The sequence below is a fragment of the Falco rusticolus genome, chromosome 4, assembly GCF_015220075.1.
Source record: "Falco rusticolus isolate bFalRus1 chromosome 4, bFalRus1.pri, whole genome shotgun sequence".
NCBI classification, from domain to species: Eukaryota; Metazoa; Chordata; class Aves; order Falconiformes; family Falconidae; genus Falco; species Falco rusticolus.
Genome location: NC_051190.1, coordinates 81,196,914 through 81,210,866, shown reverse-complemented (window position 1 = coordinate 81,210,866; position 13,953 = coordinate 81,196,914).

Sequence of the window (13,953 nt, the reverse complement as noted above, 5' to 3'; positions counted from 1 at the left end):
ATAGACGTATTTCTGAATACTGAAATTTAGTTCTGAAGAGGCTTTTTTCCCATTAAAAGCTCTGGATTTATCAATAGCTATGTTGCTCCAGGCCATAAAGAAACTGAAAATTTTGTTTCTGTCTATAGATATATATCAAAACTCTGAAAAAAACCCCAGCTTTCTTTTCCAGAACAGGCATTTATCACTTATAGATGTGAGTAATGTACCCAATTAGGCCATACAAGACTTGTTTTCTTTCTAAACTGATTTTAGTTGAAGTTAAAATACGTCTCATGATTTATGATTGATGGCTTGCCAGCTAAACCATTTAAAATGTAGCAAGAATAGACAAAGGTGTTGGGATGACACTGACTATAATAAATAACATGAGATATGTGTTAAGAAAACTGTGAAATTAGATGTTGAAGAGCATTGGTCCTTGGGGTTGTAGATGTTCTTGATTTCAAACTAGAATTATAAACAAAAGAAAGTTGTCTCAAATCATTTAGAAGAAAGTTAGTTGCAAGTGGCATTCCTGTTACAAACATTAGATGTTTCTTTATAATGCTGATCTTGGACAGTCTAAACATTTGCACTCAAGCCTCATCAAAATGTTGATGCATTTATGCAATTAATGAAAATTATTTGGTTCCTTTCTATGTCATACTCTGCACTCTTCCAAGTCACTCACTTGTGAGGGTGCTCTAGAAAGTCATGGTCTCCACACTGCTCAGGTCAGAAAGGAAAGCTCAGAGCTGTGCTGGCGCAGAGAATTTGGGTGTGCAGAACACAGCTGATCTCAGGGGTGAGGACACTTGACTGAATCATCAGCTATACAGAAAAGATTTATTGGCCACCCTTATTTCAATGGGTGGTTACGCAAAAAGCCTTTTCTGATTTCATAGAGCAGGTTTCTCAGACCTTGGCTTGCAAGTCCTGATAAGATCGGGAGTAAGAGATACACGTGGTTTATATGCTGATATAAAATTTTAATTAGGCAGACAATAGAAGAGATCTCTTCCAAATGACTTTCTTGTTTCACTGTTAGGAAGAATATTTTAAAATCATCCTTATTTCAAAACCTTGCTGATACAACATTATTCATGATTGTTGTCTGGGAGGAAGACAAGTCCCTACATGCAAAGTTGTGACATTTCTGAGTCACAGCCATTAGTTCAGTTATCTAACACAATACAAGTGAAAGTGAGAAAGAATGGGCCAGAACAAGAATAATCCACAACATGCCTTTCAATTCAGAGAGGGGGTCAGGGTTATAAAGATTGCATTCAAGATGTCAGCAACAGTGTTAGAGAGAATAATTTAGCAGCGACGTTCATGCCTAATGCCAGGAAAGCAGCTGGCATCCTACAAGGAATACACTTGAATAGAAGACAGTTCAAGACATTCAAGACCTTTCTGAGAGGTGAAAACCTAGATGAAAATGCAGTCTCAGAGTATAAATGGAGGATCTGTCTAGCACTATGCTTTTGGCATTCTGTTAAAAAAAAAACAAAAAAAAAAAAACCAGCAAAACAAAACCCAACCAAAAAACGCCCAAAACACCAAAAACAAAAAACCAACCCACAACAAAACCCGCAGCTGGAAGGTGGGAGGAGGGGATTGTATCCTGCTAAACTGTGAGTTTCAGTAATAAGGCTTCACTAAGAAAAGTGCAGCATAACTAAATTTAACATACATTCTAGAAGAGCAATCAAATCATATAGCCAGAGCTTCAGTGAATAATTCATGTGAAACCTGATGAGATAAAAGGACTGACATGAGAGAACACCATAAATAACATACTGTAAAAAGACTGAAGACCAAAGATCTAGTCTTTCATCAGCAGATATAAGGCAACATCCCCCTTTGGAAATGCTGGTTCTTCTTCACTCTATCTAGTCAACTTGCATTTTCAGTTTTCAGTTGGGAAACTGACAGAAGGCAAATTTCCCAGCAGACAAATTTAGTATTGCTAACTTGCTACTAACTCTAATTCTTGCCAATTATCTAATTTTCTCAAATTGACATTTTGCTGAACAGCATAATAAATATGGGACCTTCTTTCCATTTCCAGAGACTGTGAACACCGTGACAACCTCTCCTGCTTGATCTATAATCCATACGACACCTTTAACCATTTCTTCCCTTCTGGGTACACATCTCTGCCTCCTTCTCCTTTTCTTGATCTTGTCTTCTAGTTTTGAAAAGAGAGATGAATAGTGCACACACACATGTGCACAGACTGAAAGACTAAAAAACACTTTGATGGGAAAAATGATGTTTATTTGAATATGTCTCTGCTGCAAAATATTAATGGAAGTGAGGCAACACTTTAAAAATAGTGATAATCTAACACTGCAATGGCATTAGTGGCTGCAGTGTATCTGCCGCATTGCCTAAAAGCCCATCTCTGTCTCTTCCACTGCTATGTAGCTGTGTTACTCTTACCTCGGAGTTTTGATTGTGGCATTATGACTAGAACAGTGTAGGGTTTTGTCTTTGCTCCCTGTCCCGTCTGTCCCGTGTCGTGTGTCCGTGTCGTCGTGTCGTCCCCAGCCCCCCCAACTCCTGGCCCAACACCTGGGACAACTTTGTCAGTATGCACCAAACTGTAACGTGGACAGTCTCTATTATTTCTTCTCCTAATCTAACAGGACACCTATGCTAGTGTAGTTTACCACAAAGCCATGCTAAAGATGTTTGTAAAATGTCTTTACATTATAGATGTCTTATGCTATAGCGTGAATGTTCTCTGAGGTGCAAACTGCACTCCTTCCTAAGCTTTTGCCTTAGTCAACATACTTCTGACTATGTGTCAGGATGGGATACAGGTGTGGTCCCTTCTTTGTAAAGAAATACTGATATATAGGCAATATAAAAGCATCTGTGACTCCAACAGATTCCTTTGGTGTAAATAATCAGAAGACCAGGATATGTGGTGGCCTACGGAGTGTGTTTCCACTGGTGGGAAAGGGTCAGTTGGAGACCTCAGCGAATTGCAAACTATGCAGGTGCAGTATACATGCTTGATTGTTCTTGAGTTTAAAGTCAGATATGCTTATGTACTTTACTGGACCAAAGCCAAGATGCTCAGTGCTATGCAAACCCAAAGCTCTTGTAGCATTTAAATTAGATCTGGTTACATTATTTTCCATTAACTATTAAATCTGTGAAAAAATGCAGACATCACCAAAAAAAAAGTAATTTTTTTGCTGAAGGAAAAAATCAAAACTACATATATCATTATGGTATGATAAATCATAATCTCTCAACAACATTTGATTTTGTTAAACTAAATCAAACTAATTTCTTTTCAGTTAAGTTTAATATTAAATAGCAGTTTGTGTTTTAACTTTATGGGAGCAATAGTTCAAGAAACTAATTTTTGCACGGCCTGGGTGGTTTAGAGTGTTGTCTTGTCTATGTTGGAAAGTGGAATTCCATTTATACCAGTTGCTTACAGCATCTTTGGAAACCCAGAAAAAGTAGAGCAGTATTACATGGCTTTGTGACACATTATTAGACTAGACAGTTTCGTAGAAGAAAAAATGTTTGCCAGCTTCACTTCTATTCGTTACAATGAATTATCATAATGAAATTAAGTGTGGTGCTGAAATGACCAGAAGCAAATTGCTTCACCTTTAGTACCATGACAGAAATGTTTTCCCACTGTACTGTATGAATAGTTCTCTTCCAAGTTGTCACCCTGATTTGGAATCGTGATAAATGTTGACATATGGCTATTGCCTATGCAGCATCTCACTCCTACTTAGCTTTCAAAACCTTTTCTTCCTGGCCTGTCAGAGCCATTGCATCTTAGTGAACATTTTCTAAAACAGCAAAACGGCCTCCCACAGCCCATTTGGATTGCTGTGGTGGGCCAGCGTCTGGTTCACTGCAATGCGGTGGTAAGCCACAACATCCCGAGAGTTACCGGACTTTCTGAAATGCAAAGCTGGCATTTGTCATTTTAGCCTCCTTCTTTTATGTTCTGCTGAACAGCTCTGCCAGCCCCAAGGAGAAGGGCCAGAAACTAACCTTGATTAACCATTGGATTCATTCATCTGGCTGTTCCTTTAGCTGATAATTCTTTTTTTTTTTTTTTTTTTTTTTTTTGGTCTGTGAAGTTATTTCCCAGGCTTTCTATTTATAATGCATGTAATGTCCCCTACTGGTGGTTTATTTGTGGAGTATAGTGGTACAAAAATATGTATTAGAAGCAGACAATATTAGTCCTAGACGTGCTAGTTGCCTCTGAGTTTTATTGAGCAATTGTTTCTCTTGCCTGCAGGCACTGATTCATTACATCCCAATCCAAAAAATAACCTTGGATTTCAAATAAGTAACTGAGGTCAGAAATTTGGCATGAAACACTTAAACCAATAGTGGAGGAAATTACTTTATTACAGAGTTAGGCTGATATTTTCAGAGGCAAGAATAACTCCCATTAACATTGTTGGCAATCACGCAGCCTAATCCCAAGCACGTAACTTAGAAAACTTCCCCCTGTGTGGACAACTGTTCTCAATGAGTTTCTAAATTTATAGAAGCCTCAAAAGCCCATAGACTCTATGTTTTGTTGTTAGAGTCTACGGTTAACTCCCAAAGGTGGGACTCCAGCATAGCAGCAAGCAGCATTTTTACTAGGCCAACAACATTCAGCAAAGAAACATTAGTGTGTGTATATATGTTCTTATTTTTACACATAATTTTCATGATTCCTTTTTAGCTCTATTCCCAATAGATGTCTGAAGCACCATTGCTCTAATCTCTACTGACTAAGAAAACATGCAGTAGATTAGGCAGTAGTAATGATTACCAAGTGCAGGGCCCCTGCTGTTAAACTCAAATGACAAGCTCATCATGAGCTCTGTTTCTGATGTTCAGCTACTTTACTTCATTATTCTCCAAGAAGCAAAGTTGGCAAGTCACCACCCTGCTCTGAGAACAGTGACAACATAACAAGAAAAGTCAAGGCTTAAATCATGATTTTCAAAGCACAAAAGCTTCCAGCAATATGTCTTCTTGGTTAGTGTTTTCTTTTTGTAACTTTCAAGGACAGTATGAAAAAGACTTATAAAATAACAGCAACAACACTAACAAGTTGCCATGACCTATAAGTTTGTGTTATAATATCTGTTCGTAGCTCCAACAATCTGTCTGAAATCTAAACGCAAGTCAGGCTCGTAGTACTACTACGTCCTGGGGTGCACAAAGCAGAAGTTCCTTGTGGAACAATTTTGTTCTTGAATAATAGAAAGTTGCAAAAGCTGTTAACACGTCAGAAAGAGAAGAGGCTGGATCAAGAATCTAAGATCTGGATATATCCTGAAGAGGCTCACATTTTCTCAAGGAGGTGAAGGTATTACTTCCTTTGCTTTTTTGGTTTTGCAATTGCTATTAATTCTCTTTGGATAAAATTCAGCCCCTCGCTCTCCTCACCTTCACAAAGACAGAGCTTCCAAGTTGTCTGTCGAGAAATCTTGAGCCAGAGAAACTGGCAGCTCCTCCATGTTTACTGTCTTCTTGTTTTGAGGCCTCAATCTGTATACATTCATATGTAGATAGATTAAGTATATTCCGGTAGCTCCTGAAACATTGGTCTGCTTGTTGTTGGCAGACAGCCCCTGTATTCAATTACCATAATTTCTTCCTGGGAGGGAAAATGTGGAAGAGAGACAGTACCATCTGCAAAATGAATACATAAGTAAATAAAATGCACAGAACAGTCTTCTGAAATCCTCACCTTCCTCTGTCCTGGTTCAAGCAATAAAGACTATGTGAGCCATTAGTGACAGATATTCCCCATCTATATCTGGCAACATGGTTACGTTTATTTGGCATTTTACTATGAAGACCAACACAAAGATACCATAACGAGGAGTGCCTAGGATCCCAGCTTCCTCCCAGGGAGCAGAGATTCCTTCTCACTGATAGTGTCTAGGTGGCACCAAAACTCTTGGGGGTCTGGTGTAAAACCAGTCCTGAAGCTGTGTGCCGTCTCTTTGGTTGATGTTTTGGGAAGGAAGAAGCAATAGCTACACAGAGCTGATAAAACCTGACAGGAGCAGATCTGGTATGGCCTACAGAGCTAATCTGATGGTGACATGAAGCAGGGGTGGACACCTACAGGGCTCAACCCGGTTTGTGAATGAGAATAGTGGTGTGTTGTTACTGTTGTTGTCTGGGTTTGGACAGGATAACAGAAAGGCTATTTAGTCCTGATAAAATGAAAGGCAAATATTTGGCGTGAGATATTTGTCTGAGAAAGACAAATAGGGTGCAGATGATGAGTTATGTACGAAAGAAGATAGGAAATCTGTGTAAGTCATGCAGGACAGGTGGGTAGGCCAGGGAAAGTGGGAGAAAAGCGGTTACCCATTGACAGTTGGGAGGGCAGAGATGATAAAATAGTGGGAGGGAAGAGTAGACGTGGAAGTCTTTATAGAGAAGGGAAGTGAAGACTCACGAGTCTCCAGTTTTTTTAACTCCATTGGGAGTAAAAAGGTAATATCGGCCAGAGAAGGAAGGCATTCCTGTGGCTGATCAAGCTATCTTCCTGCAAAATATTTGATGAAAAGATAGGCATGACTCCAATAATGTTTTGGGGTTTTTTTTCCAGAGAAGCCATTTAGAGATGAATTTTCACATTGCTGTTTCAAAGGAATATGATTTTTTGAAGACACTGGGAAATACAGAAAGTCTGGGGTTTGACCCACTCATTCTTATACTGGCTTTTAGCCATGTTGTTGTAGAGAGGACATAATATTTTTACATTAGGAGAACCAGATACTTTTTCTTACTAAAACTTCTGAAATCCTTTGATTATAAATTCTTCATTACTTTGATAACTGCACCCTGTACAGAGGCACCTTAAGAAAGAACTGTATAACTAAAGTAAGTCAGTTCTCTGGCACCAAGGTTAGATGAAATATTTACTATATACCTGTGGCAAGAAAACCACTTTAGTTATATTGGCATTTTTATCTTTTTGTCAGTGTACAGTTTAGATTTTTTAAAAGTGGAATCTATTAACCCTGTGCTTCAGCTTTACTAGGTGTACAAAGAAAGGTAATGCAGAAGGACCTCTCTGGACTGAATACATAGCCCTGCTTGTGACAATCACCCAGCTTCTTCCTGGCAAGGCCAGTCCTCTATGTATTCATTTCAAAGCCGATGTGTGCAAATTGCTTTGCAGTGGTAATAAATATATTCCTGGTAAAAGGGGGAAAAGTAAATTAATTCCCTCTTGAAAGTTGAGGTTGGTGATGAACAGTGCAGGCCTATACAGTAACTTTCTAAATTCTGTTGCTTCTAGGAAGGTAATTCAGGACCCATGACTCAATCTTTAAGATACTGTATCCCTAGGTTTTTAATGAGCCTAATTAAAGAACATATACTTATGAATAAGCCGTCCCAACAGGCATGAGCTTAGATGTATAGCTGGAATGAAACAAGGTGCTATGAGCACCACGTTTGGAAAACAGTTCAATATCAGCGTAGGGGCAATTTTCACAGAATCAGAATGGCTGAGGTTGGAAAGGACCCCCCGAGGTCATTTGGTTCAACCTCCCTGCTCAAGTGGGCCCACCTACTGCCAGTTGCCCAGGACCTTGTCCAAACAGCTTTTGAATATCTCCAATAATGAAAATATTTAATTATATTTAAAATCTAACTTCTGCATTTCTGAAAATGCTCCTCCCATTCCCCTTCATAACCGTTACTGAAGCAGCAGGCTGTACACTAACGTGTGCAACAAATCACTGGGAACTCACAAGTAGACTGAAAAGCTTTGGTGTGAGCATGTATTTACCCCATCACTCAGGGTGTTGTTTCACAGCAGTACACAGCAAGCCAAGGCCATAGGGCTGCGTATTTCCCCCCCGCAGCCTTTAAGAAGAAAGCAGTCTTCTGCTGGCTCAGCTCCATGAACTAGCTCACTGTCAGATCACAGAAACAGCAGCATAGATGAGAAGGAGTGCAACCGTATGGCTGGGGCAGAGATGAGGGGGAGACAGAGCTGTGGTAGTTTGAATATGACTTAACAGTCTCATACATTTGATATAATAGGGAGAATTGAAATGCTATGGAAAAAGATGAAATACAGATTATTCTCATCTCGGTACATGTTGATGAAGAGCTGATTCCTCTTTCAGTCCACAAAGTGCCTTTGGCATCTAAACAAGGTTTATATTCATGTATCTTTACTGAATTTTAAAAATAGTCTATTGCTATTGCAGGGTAAGGTAGAACACAGTATAAATAATGATGGAAATCATATTGATAACCATGTCTTTCCTATCCAAACTTACTATCTTCTTTGGTTTATACCCTTAGGTTTTTTATTGTAAGAGGTTAAGTATTTTTCTTCATAAATCATGGACAAATTAAAGCTAAAGTATTTTCTCTCATTCCATGTCATGCTCATCTACAAGAGTCAAACCCAGTGACTTCAGAAGTAACAAATTATGTTATTAACGTAAGTGAGCAAACATTGTAAGAATATAAAAATGGATTAGACCGAAGTGATTGTTGAGTTTGCTGTTTCAGCTGGTTTGGATTTTATCAGAAGAAATTTATGTATCTTTTCTCTCGTGCCATGTATATTCTAACTTTTTTCCCACCTTTTATTTTTTTAATAGAAACATTGTTATTTCAACCACATAACTGTACAATGTGGAGCCCTACATGGGCAGTGATTTGTGAAGGATTACTTGAAAAGCTTACAATATAATTGCCTGAAGGAAAAAAAAAAAAGAAAAGTAAGAAGAAAAAAGAAAAGCTTACAGTAATGTAATGTATCCTGGTAATTTCAAATTGGTTCTACATGCAGAGTGTCAAGCCTGCTGTCTTTGTAGCAAAAAAATATCGTTTCAGGCACTGTAGTCAAAGAACAATGATACACTTGCAAATAAGTTTTTGCTTTAAGCTGTGTCTTAAGGTATGTGAAGGTTTCATAAAAAAACTGATAATAAAAATAAAATTTGAAACATCATCATTATTATTATTATTATTATTAATTATTATTATTATTATTATTATTATTATTATTATGCCTGGGGTAAAGGAGCCATTTTGAACTGATGAAACCAATGAAATTTCTTGTCATGACTAGCATACCAGCAGCACACCTGTATTTTCATCCCCCTGTATTACCAGATACTTTATAAATCCCAAGGCTTAATCATCCAAGCTGTTGTTCACTGTGTGTCTGACCAAGGCAACTACGTACCACCTTATTCATGTATGGAAAACAGGCAGAATAATTACACTAATCTCTTTAGCTATACCATTATAACCGCCTCAGGTACAACCTGCAGTGAACTGAAGCTGACAGTGCATCAGATGTGCTCAGTCCTGCACAAGTGCTGAACTGCTGTAGCTGGAGGTAAGCACCACTTCATGCATCATTCCTGTAAATATGGGGGCTGTTAGAAGTGTAAGAGAGGTGTATGCGTGAAAGATGACACATGCAACTGGAAAGCATATTTATAGGGGCAATCAGGCCGTTTGAAAAGTGAATGCCATAGGAGGAGTGTAAGATTTGGTCCTTTCATTACCTGTCCATGCAGCACAGTGAAACACTGATGCAACACATTTTATGTGTTCTTTGTCTTCTGTGATGTTAAATTGTCTTTAAAAAGATTTGTGTAACTTGTGTTTGTATGTTACTGAAATGTGCTGAGCTTCACATGCATTTCCTTTCTATAGGATAATCTTTTCCTTTAGCTTATTTTTTTCTTTAGCACTTCTTCATACCACTGTTCAGACATCATAGGACTTAAATAGAGCTGTTGTAAACCTTCATAAACAAAGTTGGTATTTACCTCCTTCCTTGGTTGTGCCAAGGATGAGGAGCAGGGACCTGACAAGGTTCAGGACTCTCCTGCTAGAAGAGCCAAAGGGGAAATCTAACAAGTCTATGGAAAAATGGACTAGCTTCTTGTGACGTTTCTGGAGGAATAAGAGGATAGGGTGGGGACTTATGCTTCCTGGGGATCCCTCCACTCTAGAAGTCACAACCCGTACACTCCAAACTCTTTCTAAGTGGCAGGGACAAGCCTGTCTTCCTTGGTAATTGGCATAAGCAAAAGATGGAGTCATGGCTTCTCTAGTCTGTTGCTGTAGTTTTATGCCTAGATCTGATCTTCTTTATAACATCAGAGTTCTGTAATCACACCTTTTTCGTATTTCTTGAATGCCTTTGATCGTTTTGCTGACTTGCTAGTCTCCTTGGCCAGATGCTCTAAGGGATTTATGTGCCACCTCACTTTTAATTCAATGAGCATTAGATACCTAGATGCAGGCTGGGCACACAAATAGGTTTGAGGACTGAGTGCATGTTTCCTTTGCTGTGATCCCTGCCTTTCCCTACTTCAGGCTTCAGCTATGTGTTATGCTGCAGTGTTTAGCCATTTGAAACAGACACCCTTAGGATATTTTACTGTAAGTTCTGTTCTGGTGAACTTCAAATTGAGCACAAAACAGTTTTCCTACTGACCTCACTCAGATTTAGGTTAGGCCTAGATGCTGGGGCAGGGCAGATATATATTTTAAGGATATAAAGTTATGCAAATTCCTGCATTTTAGTAATGAGAAAGTAGGGGATGATCCTTTCAGACAGTTACCTGCCTCTTATGAGTGATGTGAAAGATTTTCGTGTTCTGTGTGGTGTTGTACTGGCTACCTGAAAATGCCGGCTGGGTTAGGCGGTGTTTTCAGTTCCTGAATATGTGCATGTAGGATGTTTCAGGATGGCACTCAGTGTCACTTGCAATTGTATCACTTCACATCAGTGGAGGTGCCCAAGACAAGAGCTCCCAGCTTTCATCCAAGAGATTTAGGGATGGCAAGTATTTTGAAGGAAGGACCCTTCAATTCAGTGTTTAATTCCTACAGTTGGTTTCATATAACCTGGGGGCTAGGGAAGAGGGTTTGCTTTATCACATGCAAAAAGTATCTGTTAACTCTGGGCTTCCTTAAAGGAGTGGCCCAGGGGTCAGTGTGCTGCCCAGGCAGAGAAAGTCAGGGAAGGATAGGTAACATACTGTGAGTGGCCAGCAAGTGGAGAGAGAGACAGCAGTCTAGTAACTGCAATTCTTTACAACTATAAAACCATCTGAAATTTTGAATGGACTTTTAAACATTTGTAAAGCTATTAATGTTACAAACAGGCATTTGTTGCAGTGAAATTGAAACAAATAATTCAAATAACTGTTGCTTCTAAACATTGATTGGCAGGTCTGAACTTCTGACAACCTAAAGATTAAGGTTTCCTCTTTGGAACCAGCTGATCTGTTTCCCGAAGAATAGAAAAATAAACTCAAGCTAAAGAAAAAACCCGAAAAAAATAAAAAGAAAAAGCAGAAAATAAAAGGAGAAAGAAAGCAAAATAAACCTGAGAAACCAAGCAAAGTCTTTCTGGCTTCTATTTTCTCTTTCTCCCCTTCTCTCCCTACTTTCTCGCTCCACCACTTGACTGTATCGTACTGTGTTGCTGGTTGCTGAGGTGCTGCTTCACCTTCTGCAATGTTGCTTGATCTTTGATTTCCTGTGAAGCACAATGAATCTTACATTAAAGTGTGCAGAGTCAGGTGGTGCACCATCTGTTTCCCAAGCTCCGAAAACACTGAGTAACAGAGAGCAACAGAAAGCAACAGCTACACCAGTTTCATCAGAATATTCATATTCACACAGTTACAAACAAGCAGATGACTCTGTTTTCAAGCACAGAAAATCATTTTAGTTTCCAAAATGTTGAGGTGCTTTTTTTAAAAACAAATATTAAAATGCATTTAATATTCATTAACATGGCTCAGTCATAAAATATGTTAACCAATTCATACTACTTAGGTGATCTGATGTTATGGAGACCATGTAATACAGACTGCAAGGTAGTGCTAATTTAACTGTATTTAAAAGCATCGGTGCATGTAGCAACCAAAAGAGCTGAACAGCTGCAAAGCTGCGGTGCTAACATAGTGAAGCATAGGTAATGCAGAAGACTGGTGAATTGCTAGCTGTCAACCTATAACCCCTTTTTTAAAAAAAATGCACACTAACATTCTCTTAAGCAAGTATTCTGTGTAACTGGCTTGCCATTAGGAATCTCTGTGCTACCTTACTAAACAATGATTATGAATCACAGGCTACAACTATTTAACGGTATATTTTCTCAACTGAGGCTTAATCAGACAAAAAGGAGCTACCTTGAATGCCTTAGAATATGCTTATTGGTTGAGAATAATTCAGCTATAGAGTCAGAGTTGCTGAGACATATGCTTCTAAGTCTTTAATGTTCCTCTCCATATTAATGCTAGAACAGCTTAAGTCAGATTTACAGGAGCCCAAAATTGCTTTAACTACTTTGCTAAATATTGTGCTTATTATAGAAGAAACTAGAAGAAAGATTTATCACATTTTTAGAAACCATTTAAAAAGCTTCATTGATCTTCCTGCACTTTAACTTCCCAACATGCTTGTTTTGAAGCACTATATTACAGGGAGAATATAAGCGTTATAAAAAAAAAAAAAAAAAAAAAAAAAAAAAGTGCTTCTGCCAAAAATGAGGAAATCAGGGAAAGAAAGAAAGAAAGAAAGAAAGAAACTTGTTTCATAATGGTGTATCAGTACCCTCTCTAATTCCCTCCATTTTGCAATATACAGCACAGAAAGTGTACCTCCTGGCTGGGTTTGCCTATTCCCAATTGTGCTTATGATTTGATAAACAATCTTGACAAAGTTACTATGTACTATAGTTTATCCAGATATGAGTAGGAACAATCACTATGATTTTGTGTATACAGGACCTTTGACTCAGAAATGTTCACATATTTTACAACCATGCATTTATCTTGCTTCACAACTACCCTGAAGGATTACATATGTCTAGTTGGCATTCACATGTAGAGTTGTATGATCACATAATACTAAAGTATACTACTATTTGTATTATTTTACGTATGTGCATATATCTGTATGTGCTATATGGATTATATATAATGTATATAAATGTAGGAAAATGTATACAAAACCCCTTTGTCATGAATAAGGCAACTGCATGGTTATAAGACATTTGAGGATGTCTGCATCAAAGACATTGTACTAGCACAAAATAAAAAAAAAAATCCTGCCTAAAAAAAATGCTGAGCCCCTCACTGTTGTACACAGGGCAATGGGGGAAAAAGTCAGATGACTTAAAAAGCTGACACAACCATAGTCTGTGGACTTGGCAAGTGTTGGACACAAAATTGATTTTGCATTGTCTGTGTTTGGAATGTCTGATATTGAGATCTAGCTGTTAGTGTGCAGAGGAGCTAAGACTTTTGGCAGATAGGGATAAACACAGAATATGAAAGTAAAATGCACTAGGAAAAAAACCCGTTAAATCTGATTTTCAGCTTGGGCAGAGCTCAATGCCCAGCTGGCTCAGCCTTACGCTTCATGTCTAATCGGGATGATCAATTAAAAGATTTCTCATTGCTTAATGCGCAGGTATGTCCTAGATCAATGAGGCTTAGAAGTCCTGCAATCAGATGTCCTAAGCTTTTAACCTTTGATAATTGAGCTGTAAGAGATGCTTCCTTCTCATTCTTCTCCTTGAAGCCTTCAGGAACACGTGTCAGTTTATTCTTTGCCTGTTAATTGTTTATTTTGGTGTAAGAGAGTCTGACCCTGTGTTCACTGACCTAAACAGCAATATTTCCATTGAACTCACTGGATTTGACTGCACTGTTTCTGCTTGGGGGTCAGCCCTCCCTGCACCAACCTAAACACATGGGTGTCATGTATGCTGGAAAAAGCAAACAGCCCAGCAGAGATAAGCTGTTAGTAGGAGAGTAAGTCTGATGTTTTTCACCAGCCTGTGTAGCAATGCCTGTGAATATAAAGCATGTTGTAGAGATAACTGAGCTACCTCTAAAGGAGGAATTAGGAGCAGTCCAGCTGCAATTTCTTCAAGTTGCATCCTGT